The sequence below is a fragment of the Leucoraja erinacea genome, chromosome 14 (assembly GCF_028641065.1).
Source record: "Leucoraja erinacea ecotype New England chromosome 14, Leri_hhj_1, whole genome shotgun sequence".
Classification (NCBI taxonomy): Eukaryota; Metazoa; Chordata; class Chondrichthyes; order Rajiformes; family Rajidae; genus Leucoraja; species Leucoraja erinaceus.
The window spans coordinates 6,459,376-6,464,996 of record NC_073390.1 but is presented as its reverse complement, the minus strand read 5'-3'; positions in this window follow the sequence as shown (position 1 = coordinate 6,464,996).

The following is a 5,621-nucleotide window of genomic DNA, read 5'->3' as shown; positions in this document are numbered from 1 at the left end:
CAAAAGATTAATAATTCAGGCAGTGATCTTCAAAGGCACTAAAATGAGGTGGTGATGTTATCCCTTCATAGACTAAACTAGTGAGAAGTAAAACAGGTCATGTGAAAAGGACGGCATGGTGGCGTAGCTGTAGAGCTACGGCTTTACAGCGCCAGAGACCCCGGTTCTATCCTGACTACGGGTGCTTGTCCGCACTATAGCCAGAGACTGGATGTCAAATATCCCGACAAGCGTTGGGAGCATGCTACTAGCTAGAGTGGGTTGGAGAGAAATGCTGGGACCAGGAGAAGAAAAAAGCACTGTAAAAATGGTCACGTGATGGACATCTGGTGAGAGCATGAAGGTAACTTCATGGCCGTGCAGTGTAGCCTTGAGAAGATAAGGTGTCTGGGAACGGCCATTTTGCAAGGGAACTATATTGAGAATGAAAATATGAACAGGCAACATAAGTAAGAACTCTCTAGCCTGATAAGGAACGGAGATGCATTTTGTTTATTCAGCACTTGGATGAGTGACAACTTGAAATGAGAGCCTTGAGAGCCTTGGGTGAAAACAAAGGCTTCATTTTGGAGTTTGAAGGGAAAATTAGTATAAAGGAAGGGCGGTTCGAGACATCGGCAGCGACAACCATCGCAACAATAAGGGACCCGAGTTTGTAACTCAGAGAAGACTACCCCCTACCATCAGAGTGAATCTGGCCAATTCATTCATACGGGTAATATCTGAGTCATGAGTTTTGTGATTTAGTTTAAGAAGTGATGTTGAAATAGTAAAGTAAATGAGAAGTTATTGGAATTCAATAGTTTGCATGCATGTTTAAGTTACTCAAGTGTTAATAAAGATTAAGTGTACTAAATCTTGGTTTAGAGTCTTTTGTTTGACACGTCTGTTAATACCCTATAGAGGTAATGGGGTCAATAGTACAGAGTTTGTATGTTCTCCCCGTGACCTGCATGGGTTTTCTCCGAGATATTCACTTTCCTCACACACTCCAAAGACGTACAGGTTTGTAGATTAATTGGCTTGGTCTAAAAGTAAAATTGTCCCTAGTGTGTGTAAGGTCATGTTAATGTCACTGGTCAGTGTGAACTCTGTTTCCACGCTGTATCTCTAAACTAAACTCAACTAAACTGATCGCAAACCACCAACATATGACATAAAATTTCACTTGCACTTGAAAAGGAAATCCATAATTCCTTTCAACAGATCAAGAAAATACCAGGACTAGCATTTCCAGCACTTCAAGGAAGAAGAATCCAGGACCTTAAGGGGAAGGAATACATTTAGGTTCTGGTCATAGACACAAAATACTGGAATAACATAGACCTCCCTACATCATGTTAGTGTCTCTGGTTCTGAAGCTAAGAAAGGGACCTGATCACAGCAATGGAATATTTCCCAAAAGTTATTTCGATATGTTTATCATTGTGGAAAAATATTACGAAGTATTTTACAGCATGATAATAGACCATTGAATACCAAGTGTTAACATCATTATCACATTTTATATAATCATTGATAGGAGATAGTACGGTATTTATATTATATTTAACATCATAAATTTACAGTTCATTAACTGCTTATAGATTGATATTTTCACTTACCATGACAGTCTCTAGATTCATAGAACAATCAGTCAGAATTGGAACCGTAAGGAATAATGTCTGGTTTTTTAAAGCACAACTTCGAGATGCCAGATATATACCACTTTCTAAACAGTAAATGCAAATTAGTAAATTGGTTACTTGTAACCATGTCTCACATATGATTATATGATTATACCCATTTGACAGAATGGCCTGAACATATCAGGAAGATGGGAAACACGTTTTTATAGTGGAGACAAGGAATTGCAGATGCTGGTTTACACAAAAGGATACAAAGTGCAGGGGTAACTCAGCGGGTCACATGGTGACTTTTCAGATCAGGTCCCTTCCTCAGACTGACTGTGGGAGGGGGGAGAGAAAGCTGGGAGAAAGGAGAAGCACAACAAAGCATGGCAGGTAATAGGTAGGACCAGGCAAAGGAAGTATTGATAGGCAAATGGTTTGAATAAAGGCCAAAGATTAAAACGGAAGGTATGTGACAGACGAATGGAAGAGTTGCGTGAAGCCAGAGGAAGGAATGTGTGAGGGGGAGAGGGGAAGTGGAGAAATAAGTACATGTCCAGGTGGGGCACAAGCAAGAGGGGGGGGGGAGGAAGAAATGGTGGGGTGTGGGTGAGAAAGGGAGGGGTGGCCTTCTCTCACTTTTGAAAGATTATAAAGTTCAATAGAAATTGTGGTAACAATTTGGGGCTCTTCCTCTCATTTCTTGCACAATGTTGAAGAATATTTGTGTGTATCGGTACTGTCTTGGTGAATCTGATCATAAAGTTGTTTTGAAAATTACCATGGTTGTGTAAAGAGATTCTTTGCCCAGTTTACACAGGGCAGCATGGTTACGCATCGGTAGAGCTACAGGTACTACCTTACAGCGCCAGAGACCCGGGTTCGATCCTGGCTACAGCTGCTGTCTGTACGGAGTTTGTACGTTCTCCCCATGATGTGTGTGGGTTTTCTCAGAGAACTTCGGTTTCCTCCCACACTCAAAATACAGATATATATGTAGGTAAATTGTCTTGATATAGTTGTAAAAATTGTCCCTAGTGTGTGTAGAATAGTTAGTGTGCGAGGATCACTGGTCGGTGCGGACTCGGTGGGCCTGTTTCTGCGCTGTATCTCTAAACTAAACAAAACAAAACTACATTGGAATTGTCCCTATATCTATTTCATTAAATTCCACTGACATTAATTATTTCCCTTCCTTTCATTCTTAAAATTGCATTCATTGTCCATACCCTTGTTCATGTTCACCCTCCCACTGCTCCACCTCTCTCCCATTCTCCATGGTACTCCATGTTTGACAGTTCTAGTTGGCTTCCTTCCTTTCCCACCTCTATTCCCCACCTCCACTCCCGGATCGAACCCGGGTCTCTGGCGCTGTAAGGAAGTAACTCTACCAACCCACCACATCCTAGCAGGAAGGTTGGCTAATGCTGCATGGGAGGGTTTAAACTAGATTGGCAGGGGGGTGGGATCTTGTACAGGACAGAGGCACTTGAGAGGCTAGAAGTTGATATGGAGGATGGTGAGGGGAAGGTTAGTGGACAGAATAGGCAGGTGAAAAGTGGAGCGTGAGGAAGGAGGGTTGGTTTGAACTACACGTATTTTAATGCAAGGGGCCTGAGGGGTAAGGCAGATGAGCTAAGGGCATGGATACTAAAAAAGGAAATCAGAAGGGCAAAAAGGGGCCAGGACATAGCTCTGGTGGGTAGCAGGAAGGACAATCCCAAAATGTTTTATAAATACATAAGAGGGAAAAGGGTAACTAGAAAGAAAGTGGGACCTCTCAGGAATCAAAGCAGTCACCTCTGTGTGGAGTCACCAGAGATGGGTAAAGTCCTCAATGAGTATTTCTCCTCTGTATTTACCGAGGGGAAAGACAGTAGGACGGAGGAACTTGGGGCAGTCACTGGAAGTGTCTTGAGAGCAGTTAGGGTTACCGTCGAAGAAGAACTAAAGGTACTATCGTGTATGAAGATAGACAAATCTCTAGGGCCTGATCAGATATATCCAAGGACATTGCGGAAAACTAGAGAGGAAATTGCGGGAGCCCTAGTTGAAATTTATGAGTCATCCTTAAATACAGGAGAGGTGTCGGAAAACAAGAGGGTGGCAAATGTTGTGCCTCTTTTCAAGAAGGGCTGCAGGGAAAATGCAGGGAACTACAGGCCAGTGAGCTTAACATCTGTGCTTGGTAAATTACTGGAGAGTATTCTGAGGGATAGATTATACAGGCATTTGGATGGGAAAGAGCAGATTAGGGATAGTCAACATGGTTTTGAATGTGGGAGGTAGCGGCTCACAAATCTGATTGATTTTTTGAAAACATGACCAAAAAGGTTGATGAGGGCAGAGCTGTAGATATGGTGTACATGGACTTCAGTAAGACATTCGACATGGATGGTAGGCTGCTCTCAGGTTAGATCGCATAGGATCCAAGGAGAGATAGCTGAATGGATAGCAAATTGGCTCCATGGAAGGAAGCAGAAGGTGACGGTGGAAGGTTACTTCTCGGACTGGAGGCCTGTGACTAGCAGTGTGCCTCAGGGTTCTGTGGGAGGCCCGTTACTGTTTGTTATAGACAATAGAGAATAGGTGCAGGAGTAGGCCATTCGGCCCTTCGAGCCAGCACCGCCATTCAGTGTGATCATGGCTGTTCATCCACAATCAGTTCCTGCCTTCTCCCCATATCCCCTGACTCAGCTATCTTTAAGAGCCTGATCAAGCTCTCTCTTGAAAGTACACAGAGAACTGGCCTCCACCGCCCTCTGAGGCAGAGAATTCCACACACTCAGTGTTTCATCATCACCGTTCTAAATGGCTTACCCCTTATTCTTAAACCGTGGTCCCTGGTTCTGGACTCCCCCAACATCGGGAACATGTTTCCCGTCTCTAGCATATCCAAACCCTTAATAATCTTTTATGTTTCAATAAGATCCTTCTAAATTCCAGAGTGTACAATCCCAGCCACTACATTCTCTCAGCATATGACAGTCTCGCCATCCCGGGATTTAACCTTGTGAACCTATGCTGCACTCCCTCAATAGCAAGAATGCCCTTCCTCAAATTAGGGGACCAAAACTGCACACAATACTCCAGGTGTGGTCTCACTAGGGCCCTGTACAACTGCAGAAGGGCCTCTTTGCTCCTATACTCAACTACTCTTTTTGTGAAGGCTAACATGCCATTCACTTTCTTCACTGGCTGCTGTACCTACATGCGTACTTTCATTGACTGATGTACAAGGACCCCCAGATCCCATTGTACTTCCCCTTTTCCCAACTTGACAACATTTAGATAATAATCTGCCTTCCTGTTTTTGCTACCAAAGTGGATAACCTCACATTTATCCACATTAAACTGCATCTGCCATGCATCTGCCCACTCACCCAACCTGTCCAAGTCACCCTGCATCCTCAGAGCGTACTCATTTTTCGATGAGCACATACAGGGTAAGATTAGCAAGTTTGCTGATGATACAAACGTGAATGGTTTTGCCGATTGTGAAGATGGTTGTGAAAAATTGCAGCAGGATCTGGATCGATTGGCCAGGTGGGCGGATGAATGGTTGATGGAATTTAATACAGAAAAGTGTGAAGTGTTGCATTTTGGGACAACTCGCAAGGGCAAGACCCACACAGTAAATTGTAGGCCTCTGTGGAGTGTTGTGGAGCAGAGGGATGTAGGAATACAGGTGCAGGGTCCCTTGAAGGTCGAGTCACAGGTAGATAAGGTGGTTGTAAAGAGCTCAAACTCACACAGTTTTAAACACAGGCATCTTTATTGTTCAGGTCATTAACTACTAAGCAGGTCATCACACATTCACACTGCTAACCTAACTGGTAGACAGTGGGTTGGATCTTACACTATGAATGTTATAATTAGGTGGGGTTGTAATTACTAAGCGTTCTAATTGGCTAACATGCTATAGCCAATCTGCATCTCTTCTTCTATAAATGAAAAGTAGATAAAGCGTTATCACTACATTGAGTAAGTAAATTGTTAAATGCAAAATGC